This window comes from Mytilus californianus, unplaced genomic scaffold (assembly GCF_021869535.1).
Source record: "Mytilus californianus isolate M0D057914Y unplaced genomic scaffold, xbMytCali1.0.p SCAF_3, whole genome shotgun sequence".
NCBI classification, from domain to species: Eukaryota; Metazoa; Mollusca; class Bivalvia; order Mytilida; family Mytilidae; genus Mytilus; species Mytilus californianus.
The window spans coordinates 46051489-46071438 of record NW_026262679.1 but is presented as its reverse complement, the minus strand read 5'-3'; the positions used below and the strand labels follow the sequence as shown (position 1 = coordinate 46071438).

General features: G+C 31.9%; 1 long non-coding RNA gene across 3 annotated transcripts; it reads right to left on the bottom strand.

The window, feature by feature from the left end:
- Positions 1-2430: 2430 nt before the first annotated feature.
- LOC127734691 (uncharacterized) lies at positions 2431-19503 on the bottom strand. 3 transcript variants are annotated; one of them, XR_007997704.1, is made up of 13 exons: positions 19321-19503; positions 12991-13143; positions 12129-12329; positions 11308-11346; positions 8663-8820; positions 8278-8458; positions 7105-7284; positions 6501-6664; positions 5370-5639; positions 5041-5092; positions 4288-4407; positions 3974-4052; positions 2431-3256 (listed from the first exon to the last, which is right to left on the bottom strand). It is a non-coding gene; the product is annotated as an uncharacterized LOC127734691 (long non-coding RNA). The 3 variants fall into 3 exon arrangements; XR_007997703.1 differs by having other exon boundaries at positions 7105-7241; positions 18869-19500; XR_007997702.1 differs by having other exon boundaries at positions 7105-7241; positions 19321-19500.
- Positions 19504-19950: the final 447 nt, after the last annotated feature.

The following is a 19950-nucleotide window of genomic DNA, read 5'->3' as shown; positions in this document are numbered from 1 at the left end:
CGATGGATATATACCCTATATAACGTTCATACACCAATGAGACAAAGTTATTCGATGGGTATAAACCCTATATAACATTCATACACCAATGAGACAGAGTTATTCAATTGGTATAAACCCTATATAACATTCATACACCAATTAGACAGAGTTATTCGGTGGGTATAAACCCTATATAACGTTCATACACCAATGAGACAGAGTTATTCGATGGATATATACCCTATATAACGTTCATACACCAATGAGACAGAGTTATTCGATGGTTATAAACCCTATATAACGTTCATACACCAATGAGACAGAGTTATTCGATGGATATATACCCTATATAACGTTCATACACCAATGAGACAAAGTTATTCGATGGGTATAAACCCTATATAACATTCATACACTAGTGAGACAGAGTTATTCAATTTGTATAAACCCTATATAACATTCATACACCAATTAGACAGAGTTATTCGGTGGGTATAAACCGTATATAACGTTCATACACCAATGAGACAGAGTTATTTAATTGGTATAAACCCTATTTAACGTTCATACACCAATGAGACGGAGTTATTCAATGGGTATAAACCCTATATAACATTCATACACCAATGAGACAGAGTTATTCGATGGGTATATACCCTATATAACGTTTATACACCAATGAGACAGAGTTATTTAATTGGTATAAACCCTATATAACATTCATACACCAATGAGATGGAGTTATTCAATTGGTATAAACCCTATATAACATTCATACACCAATGAGACAGAGTTATTCGATTGGTATATACCCTATATAACGTTTATACACCAATGAGACAGAGTTATTTAATTGGTATAAACCCTATATAACATTCATACACCAATGAGATGGAGTTATTCAATTGGTATAAACCCTATATAACATTCATACACCAATGAGACGGAGTTATTCGATGGGTATATATTGTTCAATGTGGTATTATGCTAATCTGTAGTTGACGTTTTGCACCTGGTACAATATAGTTTCATTTGATACCATGTCATACATATAGAATATTGGCATTTTTGTTTCATGCCCCACTTACGGGCATTATGTTTTTCGGTCGTTCGTCCTTTCATTTTTTTGTACCGCTTCAGGTTAAAGTTTTTGGTCAAGGTAATTTTTGATGAAGTTGAATAATAGTAGGTTTGACACCTGTCAAGTGAAGCCATATAATTATACTGAGTTCTTTGCTTTACAGATAAAAATTAACTTCATCATTGACACAAAAACTTTATTATGTTGACATCGATGGGTATAAAAACAAGAGGCTCTCAAGAGCCTGAATCGCTCACCTGTATTTCAGACGAGAAGATTTTTAAATGTTAGCAAACTTGATGAACAAATTGTGTAAAATTGTCTTTAAAGGGCAATAACTCCTTAAGGGGTCAATTGACAATTATGGTCATATTCACTTTTTTGTAGATCTTACTTTGCTGAACATTATTGCTGCTTACAGTTTATATATATCTATAATAATATTCAAAATAATAACAAAAAACTGCAAAATTTTGTTAAAACAACCGATTCGGTGGCAGCAACCCAACAATGGGTTGTTCGATTCGTCTGAAAATTTCAGAGCTGATAGATCTTGACCAATTGAACAATTTTACCCCATGTCAGATTTGCTCTAAAAGCTTTAGTTTTTGAGATATAAGCCAAAAACTGCATTTGACCCCTATGTTCTATTTTTAGCCATGGCAGCCATGTTTGTCGATGGATCAAAACTTCAGATACAATTTATAAACTAGATACCCTAAGGAACATTTAGTTAAAGTTTGAAGGTATTTGGCCCAGTAGTTTCAGAGGAGAAGATTTTTTAAATAGTCTACGACGACAGACGACGGACGCCAAGTGATGGCATAAGCTCACATGGGGCCCTTCGGGCCACGGTGAGCTAAAAAGGGACTGACAAATTTTTTGGGGCTAAAATTTTGAAAAAAAAAGAAGATTTGATTTACATCTGCTTAACTGTAGTTTTTTTTGGTTGAGAATATAAAGTAAAAAGAAATGGTCGTTTGGTTGTATGAATGAAGTTGCATGCATTTCATTGATAAATTGGTGCGATGAACGCTTAAGACATGAATTTGATGCACTGATTCATGAAGTCATTGGCTTTTATTTTCAAGTATGGAGTCCTGTCCATGTTCTTAAGAATATTATGACATGCAGTATTTTAATTTTGGTAAATACATGTATATTTACCACCATTTTTGGAATATTTGGAGCGATCTGCCAGTTTGTAATTAAAAACAGCATATCATTGATAAACTTTTGATTAAATCAAAGTTCTGAAAGAACAGATGAAAAAGATATCTGTAAATGATGTTGCCCTTTTCATAACTTATTATGTAAAGTTATCTTCTTTACATTTGGATACATTTGCAGCACAAATAATAAACAAATAAATTTTAAAAATATTTATTCATAATTATAAAAAAAAAAAAAGTTTATACATGCCCAACAGATGAACTAACAGTCCTAAACTTAAAATTAAATATTTTACAAAGAAATATAATTAATTAAATATAATTAATCAGGTTTGATGGAAAAAAATTGATTAAAACATTTCCAACAAATTTTCTGATGTTATTGTAGTTGATGGATTCCTATTAGGAATAACAGTAATAGGATCTAAGCTTCTGATGTTTATTAATAGTAATATTATAAATAAAACAAATTTGAATAGCAATATAACATATGTAAATAACTAGTTATTTCATAAAACATTGGTGTGTACTTGTATGATATATCACTGATTGTATAATATATGGTCAATATAAATGAGATACCACTGTCAATTTCAACTATTTCAACGATTGTAGACATTGAACAATACATATTACTTAGTTAATAACAGGTAAAACATATTTTCTGTATTATTCATGGTAAAATAGTAATTAGACAAATGATTTTTACAATTAAAAAATAGACATAAACTTTAATCTATACACACACATATGACTCCTACATTGTAAATTTAAACTGAATATGAATGAATGAATGAATGAGTTTATTTGCAAAAAACATTTACATGCTATGGCAATCAAAACATATATTACACAATGATAAACAGCAGAAAACAACACAAATGATACAATGTTAAGTAATAATTTGACATCTCATTTTCCATGCTGCATTTAGATAATTAAAATTATTTATGTCTCAGAAGAACCAGTTCATCCACAAGCCTGTTTACTTCTTCTTTTTCACATAGAACTTGTATCAAACCTAAAAAAAAATAACAAGAATAATATGCTAAATAAAATAAGTCTAAAATTAAGCCAAAAGAAAATAATATCAACACAATCATTTGATTTAAAATAAAATGCTCCGCTGGGGCGCAGCTTGATACCACCGCAGAGGTTGAACCCTGAACAGTTGGGGCAAGTATGGACACAACATTCAAGCTTGATACAGCACTGAATTTGGATTGTAATTAAATATTTGACACAGCATAGGTTTCTCACACAGAATGAAAGTGGTCTAAGAACTTAAAAATTTTTAATTTACCTATTCAAACCATATCATTATTATTTGCTTTTATATATAAATCAGAAATAACCAATTTAAAATGGAAAATTTTAAAGAAAAAAAAGGAAAAAAAAATCTGATGACGACGATGACGACGCCAACGTCATACCAATATACGACCACAAAAATTTTTTTGCAGTCGTATAAAAATAAGAATTTCCAATTTTAACCTAACAAATCAATTATACTTTGATTTTCCCAAAGAAACAATTATAAATATTCCTTTAAGTCTGACTTAAAATTGAAATAATAAATGAATGTTCTAGTTTTGTATATATCAACTCATTTTGTATCTACATATAAACAAGCAAGCCTCATTTACTCAAAAGATTATTTTGTTCAAGATTTTACAATTGAATAAGAGATGAATATAATTAAAGCATACTTTTCATATGTAAAACAAATGTGATTTACCTCAGGCATATATAAATCCGGTATAAGGTGGAGCTTTTCTACTCCAACATTTGTGATCAAACTGGTATTCAGTGTCAACCTGAAGAAAATGAAAAATACAACAATCAGATTTTGTAGCTACCTCCAAATTAATTTTTTTCTCATTTTTCAGAAACATTTGAATACAATTATTATAAAAATGATTTCTTAAAACTTTTTATTGCTGAGGTAAAAACATTGTTATCAAATGGCATGACTTTGAAGATAAAAGTAACTACAACTTTTTTTTATACCATTTGATATATACTGCAATAACATTAATTACTAAAACTTACAAACTCGTCTGTAAATGGACCAAACCGACCACTTCTCAAAGCCCATTTGAGTTTTCCATTTGCTTCCCTGGAAAACTCTTTTCTCAGGCTGTGCATTTGTGCCACTTTGTCGACTATCATCTGAAAGTATCAGTTTGAAAATATCACATTTCAACATGTATTCCTCTTTGATTTAGAAGTTTACATGTCAACAGAATGTTCTAATATTGAAATTTCATCTAAAATCAGTACTCTGTGGACCTTAAAAATGCCTTTTTAAGGTGGCACATAACACAACAGGGAGATAACTCTGTAAAAATCAGCTGAACGTTTAAATCACGTTTTATTGTAAGGAAATATTAAGCTTTTGAATGATCAAAATTAGTGTATGTCAAACTGCTATAGATCCAATGAATTTTTCTGATAAACTGTGTGGTTCAGGTTTTTTGAAATTTTTATATTTTTGTCAAAGGCTCAAAGTAAATTTTTTGTCCAAATTTTATGAAAATTAAACGAGCCAAATTAATTTTAGTCAAGGGGTTTGGTACCACATTTATCTAATATTTCATCACCTGTAGAACTGTAGCACAGAAAGTATGGCATACTGTTTAAAAAAAAAAAAATCATATTTTGACTATTTACTAGATATAAAAGACAAAATACATAATATTTGCATAACTTGTCTTTCTTCTCATTTTAGTTTTCATTTGTAGTGGTCTGAGTCAGCATCATTCAATAAATGGTCATGTTTGTTCTTTCATAATATACACTTACATTGAAATCCATATCCAGGTCTTTAACCTGCAAAGTTGTGTAGTATTCAATGCTGAAATATAAAAAAAAATAAGTATGCAATGTAGAATAGCTAACACAATACAAAATACTTTTCCAATAGCATAAAACTTATCTCTAAATGGTGTACATAAAAATAAAACCAACTTACATTCAACAAAAAATATAGAAAAAACTTTTAGAAACATTTTGGTACAATTTCCGTAAAAATGAAAATACTAAGTATTGAAAACACAGAATTTTATATTTGGGTAAATTAGACCGGATAAAGGAAGAGTTTTTTTTTTATGAGAACTAGGTACTTTTTTTACCTTTTCAGTTTTAAATCTCCATTTTGCAGGCAATCACATTCACATGGGAAATCATCCTGCAAGCTAAAGGCTGCTGCAGTGACACCCATGCATGTGTCATGAACCCACTGTCCACAAAGGGTACATTCCACCCAGCCTGGGGTTATATCCTTGTGGTGGCTGACCATAAAACAGCACAACCCAAGGCCAAGGAACACACAATCCTCAATACTGCTTCCATAAGGTCCCAATGAGCAAACAGCTGGAACCACATGGTTGATAGATGCAAAACTATATGAAGAAAATAATAAAAAAATTATCATACAAGTATAACTAAATTCAAAAGTAAAAAAAATATGCATTTAGGTGTCTATAAATATATTTCAATTTACTCCAAAATGCTTTTTGATGTAGTATGTAATTAGGTTGAATTCAAGTCAGATAAATTTTAAAAAATTCTTCAGAAAATTTGCTGAACTCCCTAGAACATAATATATCTTTTAGTCACTCCTAAGGAACATGAAAATCACACTTTACAGCAACCTTAATGAAATTGTAAGCCTTAGTTTTGACATTAGAGATACATAGCCATTTCACACACTATATATTTATTGGTAAATGATGTGAGTGATCATGGAAATAACTTTACAAATGTAATACACAGACATTGTTAACATGATATATTTTGAGTGAATATCTTTGGAATGAGCATGATAAATATACAAAATATATGTACATTGTTGGGAAATATCAAATTTATTTGTATGAGCTTTAGAAACAGGATTAAAAGAGAGGCTCTCAGAGCTTTTCTCCGGTTTCGTACCGATTACAAATAAATTTGATATTTTCTGACAATGTACATATATTGTTTTTATCCTGCAATTTACACCGACACTTGAAACTTTAGTTGTTAAAATCCAAATCCAAATCTATTTTTTTCTAAGAAATCGCAGACTGCGAAGAGGACCCCAAAATGAACTGTTACGCCAAAAGAAATATCCCCATTACAGCTTGCTCAACATGGAAGTGGGGTAACTGTAGACTTTATTTGTACATGTACAAATAAAGCAAAAATTTATTTGTGTACCTGTTATTTGTACAATAGTTAACTGATTGCAGGATAAAGTGAGGCATACAACTTTGATATCTTACGCATTTCTTGGATTGGCAGGCACCCAAACCAAGTGTGAAAATGATGGTCTAGCTGGGGGTGTCAGCGGTGGCAGGATCAGTTGCAGGTACTGCTGGTATTTTTTTGCAGTGCTGTTGTATTGGACGTGACATCAAATGGGACAATAGATGTAGATGGAAAACAGCTGAAAGAAAAATAACAAAGCTATAGATAATATACATAGGTAGCAAAATTAAAAACAGAATACTTGGTCTACTATTACATACATTGATCATCAAAAAAAGTCACACAGTAATGATATACAGAACAGAACTATAACTATTGGTGCTAAATAAATATGTGCATTTTTCATTCATTATTTTGTACATCAATCAGGCTGTTAGTTTTCTTGTTTGAATGGTTTTAGATTTGTCATTTTGGAGCCTTTTATGGCCGATTATGCAATATGAGCTTTGCTCATTGTTGAAGATTGTGCGGTGACCTGTAGATGTTAATTTCTGTGTCATTTGGTCTCTTGTGGGGAGTTGTCTCATTGGAAATCATACCACATTTCCTCATTTTTGTATTAATATATTTTTTAAACATTTGAATGATAAAAATTATTTTAAGAAACATTATACTTACTTCCTTCCCTGTATGGATGTTGAATAGTCGAGACCAGCTCTTTTCGGCATCCATACTCTACCTCCTCTGCTGTTGAGGCTGCATTTACCTGCAGCAGGGTAGATTTAACCCACAGATAGTTTTCTCTTTAAATTCTTCTATAATTAAAATAACTGTTTCCTATAGGCAATTCTGTCAGTGCTCAAATTTAAAAAAATAAAATTAACATTGCCAAGCACAATCATAGATAACCCCTTAATGGTAACCTGTGATTTACATAATTTTGTTAATATATGTCCTTTTTGTCTACATTTGTATACTTATGTGCTACTCTTTTATCATACTACATTATTTTGATATTGATTGTAACACCAGATTGTGATCATATAAATGGTTTGTGAATTGCAAATATAAAATCTTTTCAAACAAGCATTCTGAGAGTATTGCATGGCAATACATGTACATAGTCCCCTACCGGTTAAAAATTAATTGTACTGGAACAAAATTCTAACTTGATCTATAACTGGTCATGGTGTAAACTATACAACAAATATCGTCAATATCTTCAAGCATGACGAAAAAAAGTTTGGAAAACTGATAATTTAAGTGAATTTTCTAAGTCCAAGGACCATAACTCTGCAAAAAATCATCAAACAGAAACGAAATTCAAACTTGGTCTGTAACTTGTCATGATAAAACAACGTACCAATTATCAAATCATAATCTTCAAGAATGACGAAAAAAAGTGCAGAAAACTGAATATTTGAGGGAATTTTTTAAGTCCAAGGACTATAACTCTGCACAAAATTATCAGACCGGAACAAAATTCGAACTTAATCTGTTACTTGTTATGATAAAACTACATACCAAATATCAAATCAATATCTTCAAGCATGAAGAAAAAAAGTGTGGAAAACTGATTTGCCGGACTGACAGAAGGACAGACAAACAGACAGACGGACGGAGTGCAAACCTAAAGTCCCCTTCGACTTCGTCGATAGGGGACTAATAAACAGGTTGAATTTTATACTTGCTTTATAATGATTTAACATATAGAACTGTTTAGCAAAAAGGATTTCCAGTAGGGAACCTCATTAGGTTGGATTTAGAGCAACAAACAATTCTATATTCTATCTGTAATAGAATGGTATAAAATGATGAAAAAACAAATAAATGAATATATTGTATTCTTACATATTTTGAAAATGGTACTATATCGTCCACCATTTTCAGCACTGAAGCCAGCTTCAGTACCACAGCCATATCTTCATTTCCATAGAGGATAATGGACACTGCATTATAAATGCAATTTCCATTTGCTGTGGACTGGTAAGCTGTACGTTCCCCTATGGAAAGTGGTATAAAGTCTTTACACCTGAAAAAAAGGACATCTCTAATATTATCTGATTTTCAAAGAATATTAACTATAAACAAAGCAAGATAAACAAGGATTTATTTCTAATCTTGATGTAGGATTTAATTAAGGCTATATTGAAAAATCATTTTAAAACCAGCACTTACATGTAGGTTATCAACTCAAATTCTATGCCCACTAGATGAAACTTGATTAATAACTTACTTTTTGTTGGTATCTATTAAGGTGTTGGGCCTCCAAGTATTTGACAGGGTGTCTGGAAAAACAGGAATGTAATCCCAAATAACTTCTGCCAAACCCCACAAATCAAACCACAACGTAATCAAACACCTCACTTTTAAACATTTTTCTTCTAATGTAATCTAAATAAATATAAATGAAAACAATTGTTAAATGAAGGAAACAAATTTAAAAAAAAACCAACTGTTTGTTACTATATATGTGATCAATAAGTTTTAGCAATTAAAAACATTTCAGACATTTCAAAATAAAAACCAAGGAATTTTCTAAGCACAGCAAGAAACAAGGAAATGTTTTACAGTTATACACAAATGACTTTTTCAAATAGGTGAAGTGCTTGTAAGATCTCAGAATATACATGATACCATTTTTCAAGTGTGTCTCTTATAAACATGCATCATTTATTATATTTGTCATTTATTTTGTCATCCTGAACATGCATGAAATATTCAACACTGGATGTTTAGCACAGGGCTTCCAAAATTTCCTGACGACAGCCGGACATTTTTCAAAGAAATATTTTTGACGGTCAATGATCAGCTGTATACTTAAATGTAACTGAGAGGATGCATAAATTGATATATGTGTCTAAATAATTAGTAGTGTTATATGCAATAAAATTATTTATAACTGTTTTGTTTTCTTCATTCTAAAAATAAATAAAATATTATCCTCGGTATTGTGTCATTTTTCTGTGTATCGTAATACAGTAACCATCATTGCATCAATCAGCTTCAGTACCTGACTGTTCTCATGTTTTTGTTTCTGTTTATATAATCTATCTTCTCTCTGTGAGTACTTAACACTTTGTAAATTAAGGCCATCTTATTTGAAACTGTTGATGTTGGCTTTAATTGCAGTACAACTTGATCATCAATACACGTGATACTTTTCTTTTTGTGTATTGATTACCTGACCACGTGACTTTTACAACTGATGCGGTATTTATAGATAACATTGAGGAGGCCCGATGAAGGATATTGTTTTAAACCGTGTAAAATCTACTGAACAGTGATAACATTTTTCTTTGTACAATTTCCCAACCTGATTTAGAAAATAAGGAATAAATAAAAACATACTCAGTTGATAAATAATTTAATGAATAACAACATGATATTTTATGTAAGCATATAACGACAATAAAATGTCAGAAGAGCACAATGCTGACAAACACACGCAATAAATATTACAATGAGCACATTGAAAAGAAGCACAGATCACAGCACAAGATTAGAGTTCATTTAGTCTAATTAAAGATTTTACATTCATGAGCTTGCTAAATGCATTGTTCTGATAAACATGGCGGTTACGAACGGATTGCCATTTGCGGATAGCAGGAACAGGGTCAAAGTCTTTAACATCTACACCTACTAAGCTTATCCTCATAAGTTGATCTAAAGCGTCAATACCTAGACTACACCTTAGTCGATCATAATTCCCACGGCGGGACTTAACTTTACGTCGGACATCACCTCTTTCTCTATAACATCGGAAATTGTCTGAATAAATTCGGAGCAGGCATTGTTCTCTTGATATAATTTAGAAGTGATCACGGCACCATTTAACTTAGTTAAATCATTTATTGACTGAAATTTGTCCATTGGTTTTTCCTATATATTTTAGTAAATTTTCCCCTTGAGAGTACCCCAGTATTTAACACGATGTACTGTGTTAAATAAAATAATATATATCATACTTATTCATTTATAAATATCCTTATTTGAAGAATAACTTTTAAATATCAGGATACTTTTAAAACTGAATGCTCATTTAAAATAATATCTATAAAGCGTAATTAAATAGGATGTTGTTCCATACACGCTTACATGTTTGACCTCGTTTACCGGATTACCTTTATGTACATTGTTATGCATCATTAATTCTATTGATAAAGATAAGCTAAGGACACCTCATCAAAGGTAACAAACCTGTAATCAGTGAATGATTTATGGCTTCAATATAACTTATTCAAGGGATAATTGTTTGACAGCTTGTTGTTATTTAAATAAAAGAAAACGTGTTTTTTCTACTTTTTATTGATGTACACAAGCTAAAGACCAAGCCGTACATTTATGTACCCAGAGGATTAGACTAACTGAGACACTTCAAAGTATCTGAAATATGCTGCTTCTGTTTTATTAAACCCAATTATGACCGAAATATCTTTGTGAAATAGATTGCCACAATTATAAACTAAAATGCCCAAACGGACATGCCCAAAGCCCCAAACGGACATTTTTATCTATCGATAGTTGGTAAAAATTGAAATGACCGTTTCATGAAAATGCCTTGAATAACCAAATGTGGCACACCAATTCTATTTGACCGTTTGAGGCTGAGAGCAGCCGGTCTTTTTATGAAAGTTTCGGTCAAGTCCGGAATATATGACCGTTTTGGAAGCCCTGGTTTAGCAACCAATTTTCAATCAATCAATCATTTTTTTGTGTTAATGGTATATACCCAACATTTATGTTTCAACTGACCAATTTACAGCTTTCTTTGTACATTGTATTTAGTTAAAGTATAAGGCCATAACAGTGGCCTCTATGTGTAATGGTTTAAAATAAACTTCAATTTGTGCATTATAAAAAATTTAAGTTATATTTTACCTCTTCCATGAAAATTGAGTGTATTCTTTCTCTTTTCACCTATAAAATACACTTCAATCTTTAAATGTTTTCAGTGCATATACTTTTATATAAAAAAAAACCACACATTTAGTAATATTAACAAAAACATAATAAAAAATAAAGAAAAATTTTCCTGCTACTTAATATCTCCTGTTAGACTTCCTTAAAAATAATGTGACTGTTCATATTGATTTTCCTACTTTACCATGTTGTTTACCGAGCCTGGAAAATTTAGGTATGCTCTGGGTGAAGTTATCAATCGTTAAATAAACTTATTCTAAAAGGATAACAATTTAACACTGTAATTAGATCTTTAAATATTGTTTATATTGGAATAAATATTGACTATTCCATCAGTAAATTAAAATCACACTAAATATATACGCACATCTGTTGATGCCTGTATCGTGTTATTTCACAAGGTCATGTTTTTCTCTAAATGTTAATGACTGTTAATGATGTATTTACACTAAATCCAGTGTAATTCATTGGTTGTCGTTTGTTATCATAATTGTATATTGTTTTGTACACGAATCAGGCTGTTAGTTTTCAAATTTAATTTGTTTAACATTTGTTATTTCAGGGCCTTTTATGGCTTGATAAGCGGCATGGGTTTTGCTCATTGTTGAAGGCTGAACAGTAAACTATAGTTGTTAACTTCTATGGCATTTGGTCTCTCGAAAGTTGTCTCATTGGCAATCATACAACATATTTAATTTTTTTTTAATATATACAATGAATGACTTTAATTATATATGAAAAATTAAAAGTTCCTAAACATAAACAGACATAAAAAACACCTGTATCGAATGATCTTCATATCTAACGTGTGTTTCCCCCTCCGGCTCTTGCCCTTTCTCCTGTCCTGTCTCCTGAACTATTACTCCCCCTTGTTCTTCATCGGTCTCCTGCACTACCTTGTCCCCTTCCCCTGTTTCCTGAGGCTCTATTTGATCATGGTGGCCAGTTTCTATACATTCTTCTTCTGTACCATTTATATACTAAAAGATATTCAAAAGCAAGTTGCATTACAACTGATTGAGGAGACTACAAAAGTTGATGGATGGTGTAAAAGATAAGTAAAATAATGATTGTTAATTTTAACACTGTTCCATCAAAAGATTATGCCCATGGAATACACCAATTTTAAAATAGTTAAGTGTGTTGCTGAAAGAACAATTAAACCCAAAGAGCCTGTATCTTAAAAGAAATATGTAAATAACATAAATATAAGCAAAAGGCATTACAAAGGATTAACTGCCCAAGGGAAAAGAAATGGGTCAACATGCTGATGTTTTCTAAGCCAAAGGCTTTCAATATTACAATACACAAGACCAATAATCACTGTACATTAATAACAAAACAATGTTATACAAAATGGCATATAATACAATAATTCAACACTGTAGGGATATATATATTCAGTAATCTGATGACAAGTCCATCAAAGTTTTGATGTATGACATGTCATTTACTCTTGCGTCATAGCCCCCTTTATCAAGGTTAAATAGAAACTTACTATATCCTATCAGTAAGTTATAATGGTAAACCATTAAGAATGTGCTATTATAAATGTTTTCAACTTACAAGGATATAACAATGGAAACCATACGTTATTAATATTAAAGAAAGGAAAATACATAAAAATATATTGTGTCATACTAGATAGAGAAGTCAGTGGTCCAGCTGATTGGGATATCAGCGATCTCATGATGCCAACATCCAAATCATAGACCTGAGTTTCCAGCACAGAAGAGGATGGTATTGAAACAATATTATTATCATCTGGAGCCTGATCAGGAGTGTTGTCTGCCTCTGAAAAACAAACACTTTATCAGTATCATAAAATTATGGTTTAACAGCTTTAAGTTACAATATGCCCCTTTTCCCTCCCACTAAAAAGATTTATAAATACAGGTAAATATTTATATGTGTGATTATAAATACAGATATAACATAAGAGTTCTACCACAATAATTTCAGTAATTTTACACATTACTAATTGAGGTAAAAATACTTATCGTCCATGCAGAAAATCTAAATAAAACAATTGTATACTTAAATCTTCCATATTAAAACATTACATTATGAAACATAAGAAATATATATAAATAAAGAAAAATTATTCCCTTTGTCAATCATAGACTGGTTCTATGCTGGACAAAATAGGCTTTTGACCACTCAGCATAAGTTGAAAGTGATATATCAGCGTTTTAACAAATTTTTATTGAAAAATAACTTCAGTTATCAAAAGTATTTAGCTTAAAAAAATTATTAAATGATTTGAAACACTTAAAGGTTACACACATAACGCATAGATACATTTGCTCTTTCCACTAGATCTCCATTGTCATTAAAAATTAATGTCCCTCCTAAGGGAGACAACCAAAAAAGTTCTCTTATTACAGGAATTGGCAAACAGACTAGTGGTCCATGGTCTTCTGTTTCATTGTGGTATAAGAGTCTATGATGTGTTACTTACAGATATATAGGTCCATGGTCTCATGTGTAATATGCATATAAGACCATGGCATGTTTATGAGTCTAATTGGTCCATGGTCTTATGTTTCATTGTGGTATAAGAGTCCATGATGTGTTAATAATTTATGTATAGGTCAATGGTCTCATGCTTAATATGTATTAAAGAGACCATGGCATGTTCCTTACAGTCTAGTTGGTCCAGGGTCTTCTGTTTCATTGTGATCCAGGATGTGTTAATAGATATATAAATTATAAGTCCATGGTCTCATGTGTAAAATGCATAAAAAGAGACCATGGAATGTAACTGACAGTCTTATTGGCCCACACTCTACTGTTTCTTTGTGGTATAAGATTCCATGATATGCTTATAACAGATATATAGGTCCATGGTCTCATGTGTAATGTGTATAAAATAGACCATGGCATGTTAATGACTGTCTAATTGGTCCATTGTGTTCTGTTCCATTGTGGTATATGAGTCCATAATGTGTTACTAACAAATATATAGGTCCATGGTCTCATGTGTGATATGTATAAAAGAGAAAATGATATGCTTATAACAGATATACAGGTCCATGGTCTCATGCGAAATATGTATAAAAGAGGCCACAGCATGTTAAGTTCTAATTGGTCCATGGTCTTATGTTTCATTGTGGTATAAGAGTCCATGATGTGTTAATAACATTTGTATAGGTCCATGGTCTAATGTGTAATATGTATAAGAGAGACCATGGTATGTTACTGACAGTCTAATTGGTTCATTGTCTTCTGTTTTATTGTGGTTTAAGAGTCCATGATGTGTTGATAACAGATATATAGGTCAATGGTCTCATGTGTAATATGTATAAAAGAGACCAGGGTATGTTACTGACAGTCTTATTGGTCTTTGGTCTTCTGTTTCATTGTGGTATAAGAGTCCATGTGTTAATAACATATGTATAGGTCCATGGTCTCATGTGTAGTGTGTATAAAAGAGACCATGGCATGTTACGGTCTAATTGGTTCATGGTCTTATGTTTCTTTGTGTGTTGAAAACAGATACATAGGTCAATGGTCTCATTTGTAATGTGTATAAAAGAGACCTTGGCATGATACAATCTAATTGGTCCATGGTTTTATGTGTTATTGTGGTATAAATGTCCATGATGTGTTAATAACATATGTATAGGTCCATGGTCTCATGCGTAATATGCGTAAATGAGACCATGACATGTTACTGACAAGTCTAATTGGTCCATGGTCTTCTGTTGCATAGCTTTATAAGAGTCCATGATGTGTTAATAACAGATATATATGTCCATGGTCCATGGTCTCATGTGTAATATGCATAAATGAGACCATGACATGTTACTGACAGTCTATGGTCCATGTTTTTATGTTTCTTTGTGGTTTAAAAGTCCATGATGTGTTATTAACGTATATATATGTCCATGGTCTCATGTGTAATATGTATAAAAGAGACCATGGCATGCTACAAACAGTTTAATAGTTCTATGGTCCTATGTTTCGTTGTGGTAAAAAAGTCCTTCATGTGTTTCTAACAGATATATAGATCCATGGTCTCATGTGTAATTTGCATAATAGCGGAAATGGCAGAGTCACTCAACAATATCTAGTCTGATTAACCATTTTACAGTCTTAATAAAAAAAAAAGTGCAAGTACGCCCTCTACGCCCCCTTCTGGATCCGCCACTGACCAGTGCTGATTATTCCCTCTCAAGGTTATAAACTGTTTTTTTTAAATTTGAAAAATGTTATCATCATGATTATTCACAATCCTAACCACAGCCCAGTAAAATTTTCCTCAAAAAAGCCATCATTAATTTATAGCAGACAAATTTTCTGTGTTTATTCATTCTGGATCTTACAAACATTTTTAGTTGTTGTAATTAATCATCTCAGAGTTCTCGAAATCTTTTTTTTCCTGGTGGTCATTGGGACCACCAAGACTAAAAATCTGGTGGTCCTGTAATTTTACTTGAATTTATCAAACACCTATTAGTTAAATGAAAGTCATTGCTCAATATATATAAACTCCATCCTAGTTTCTATGTTATATATTTGGTTGTTTTCAATGAAATTTTGAACTTTGCATTGTTCACTAATTTTTATACTTTGTCAGTTTGATAACATGTTTGATTTCATTTTTGTGTTAGTCTCATGCATTATTCTACCTGTAGAATACCTGTAGAGTCGTTTAAGGGCTCAAGTGTAAGGAATTTCAATAAAAATTTGTAATAAAAATAATTTATCACTAAAACTGGTACATAACATCTTCCCAATGATGATCAAGTTGTATTTTAAAGTTATCAACGATCTTTGCAGACACAACATTTTGGGTAAACTGTTCCAATTGTTTATAATTCGTTAGGAAAAATGTCTTTTACGAAATGATGAATTACATCGAGGCTTAATAAGTTTAACAGGTTGGGTGGACTCAAGTAAGGAAAAGTGGGGTATTCCCTGTTTTCATGTTACACCCCAGTTTTATGGTGTTAAAAAAAAACCCAGTATACAGGGACTTCTTTTTTCCTATTTTATGGTATGAAATCTACAAAAGTGCACCTTTTACATCTGATAACAATGTTTTATGTTAGCAGGTGTGTTATTAGTTCAAAAATCAAACTAATTTCAAGTCTATTTGGTACTCAACTCACAACAAAACAACTCCTTTGTTCACCAATTCATACCTTGATCATCAATAATTCAATTATGAGATGACAAAAAGATAGGTTAATCAATTGGGCATTTAAATTCAATGAATAGAAACTTTCAATAGAAGTGAACATAATTCAGTAATGGTCAGTTACACCTGGAGCATGCATCTTGGTCAGTTGATTCCTAAACAAAAGATTTGTATGTTTTTGAGTTCTAGAAAAAGAAAGGCCTCACTTATTCATGCTTTGTTGTTCATGAAATACTCTAAGTATTTACAAATACTACTGATTCATGCCATAAATTGAAATAGAAATTGGAAGTCCCTGTAAACTGGGATGTTCCCTGAAAACAGTGAATACCCCACTTTTCCTGACTTGTTCCCAACCTGTGTCCACAACAATCATTTACAGTGAAAAGTGCATTAAAATTAAGAAATAAAAGAAGTCTGATGTTTATTCCTCAGCTGCAATTTTTGTAATATAGAAAAAAATGTTCAGTCTCTGTCTGTTCAAATACAAAGTCCTCTGGTTTAGCACCCCCTCTGAACGAAATGAGCCATGTGGATGCCATGATGACTTTTATGTCTGGTTATTTTTCAAAAGTATTACCGTAATTTTAAGCTAGAGGCTACAAAAGTTAAATTACAGTAGTATCCAGTTCAAAAACTATCTGGATACTAAAGAAACCGATGACTGGTTCTTTTTCAAAAGTAGTACCGTAATTTTGACCTATACAGTTAAAAGTTTGTTTACATTAGCAACCAGTTCAAAAGCTATCTGAATACCGAAAAGATGTGAAAACAAAAGTGAACAACCACCAAAATATTGTCGGTCATCAGGACTGCCACTACACATGCAATTTTCGGTCCTGGCTGATTTTTGGCAGTCAGGACCGACGATTTTCGAGAACACTGTCATCTTACAAGTTACATAGAAGATATATATAACTGCCCTCCATTAGTTATGCTTACTTAACTCAGTTTGTATAGCAGTGGCTTACTATGCCAGGGGTTTTAGGTTCAAATCAAGGCTGAATCAGTAATTTACTTTATCAGACAAATCATGCTTTCCGGTTACAATCGGTGTCTAACTAAAAAATTTGTAAGGGTTCCGCGGAACCCAGTGTCTCGCCTACTTTTGCTGTTAATCGCAGGCTCAACAAAAATGAGAAAAAAAAATAATAACAATATTACTTTCGATACGATCTTTTGATTGTAAGAAGCTTCTGTCCCAATTTGGTAAAAATCCAGGATAGTTTATGAATCTAATAAATGTTTTAAATCTTTAACTGCAGACTGTATGTAATGTTAACTGGAAGAAAAACTAAGTCCATTTATAAGTAAAATACTGATAAACAGGTACAAAATTTTTAATATTTCCTTCAAGATACTAGCTTTTGATCATAAACAAGCTTCTAACCAAGTTTGGTACAAATCCAGGATAGTTTAAGAAAGTTATTAAAATTTTAAAAACTTTAACCACAGAGTGAATGTAATGTTAACTGGCAGAAAAACTAAGTCCATTTATAAGTTAAATACGGAAAAAATGGAATTTTGTTTTTTACAAATTTACTTCTGGATACTATCATATGATCATTAACAAGCTTCTGTCCAAGTTTGGTAGAAATCCAGGATAGTTTAAGAAAGTTATTAAAATTTTAAAAACTTTAACCACAGAGTGAATGTAATGTTTCCTGGCAGAAAAACTAAGTCCATTTATAAGTAAAATACGGAAAAACAGGATTTTTTTTTTTACAAAATTTAATTCTGGATACTATCTTATGATCATAAACAAGCTTCTGTCCAAGTTTGGTAGAAATCCAGGATAGTTTAAGAAAGTTATTAAAATTTCAAAAACTTTAACCACAGAGTGAATATTTGTGGACGCCGCCGCCGCCGCCAATGCCGACGGAATGTAGGATCGCTATGTCTCGCTTTTTCGACAAAAGTCGAAGGCTCGACAAAAACCAAGGGTGTTTAAAAGTAAAACCTACAGCCAGAGTAAGTGTTGTTGATATTGCCCGTATGTCATTAGGTATGTTGACGCGGGGGAGTGTAGCCGTGCTTCCCCTTCGGTACCTCGAATGACCAAATAACACTGTTATTATCCGAATAACACTTGAAATTTTAATATTAGCACATATTGATGACTTTTAAACATTGATTATTAAATGATATTATATTATAAGTGTATTTTATAACTTAAAAATGATTTACAGAAAGCAGGTAAGTTCATAAAGATCATTATAAATATAGTGTGTACATCCAACATGGCGACCAAGGAAATCACAATGGGAAGAATAAAAGAATGATTGCATAGGATCCCTCAACGTGTTCATTTTAGACCACAAAAGTGGAGCCCTCACGCCACTTCATGGCATTACCCCTTCCCCTTAGTCTCACCTTGTCAATACTTAACCATGTGCTTGTGGATTACTCGTTTAGCTGAGTTGGTAGAGCAGCGACTTTCTTCTGTGCAATGGGTCACAGGTTCAAATCACGATTGGTTCAGTAATTCATTTTGAAAAGCAAATAATGATCCCTGGGTTACGTATTATTACTATTAATCATAGTGAAGTTAATCATATTAAGTTAAAAGTCATGTACAGCTGTGGGAGCGGTACAGCCTCTTTAAAAGGCAAATCCTATTTATTGTCGCGCGATCTTTTTATGCCTTATCCTAGTCTTTTCTTATATTTCTTCAATTCATTTATGTCATTGTTTGGGGTATCTGTAGCCGTAGATAACTTCAGTAGGCGACGGTATAAAACTATGCAAATAACTTTTGTAAGGGCTTTTTAGAGAAATCCAATTAAAAAAAACATCACTGTAAGTTTCCTCTGCCACTAAAATACCTAATTGTTCTCCTTCTTCTGACTTGGCACCGCTTAAAAACACAGGGGTTTCGAGATGCAGGACCGTCGCCATCTTAATTACAGCTTCACCATAATGCATAAGTATCTGCATCTCCGATTGGCTCCCTGAAAGTGACGTATTAGATATCTTTATTTGGCATTTGCAGGATATTTCCCAACTATCTAGTGCTACACTAATTTTCAGAGAGTTTTTGCCACACTCCTTAGCATGATACAATGTTTTTGTCGGAAAAATTATGGTTCGTATGAATTTGTCCGATTAGTGACTTAAATTCAAAAGTGTTAATCTTTGCGGCATAATCCTACTTTAGTACCAGGTGGGATTTAACTTTTGATTTGTTGTGATATGCTGTTTTATAATAGTTAGAAAAAAAACACAATATATATATAAAAAAAATGCTATTATAATGCATATATCAATAGATGTTGATGATTTTTCCTGATCTTCTCCAGACTAGCTTCAGATACTTATACGGAGAAAGTGCGTATTTCTGTGACCGGTACACAGTCAGTTACAAATAAATCGAGGTTGGTATGGTAATAACATCAGATGCGTCAGCGAATATCGACAATAATTCATTCGCATATCTACATTTTAAACAAATTGTA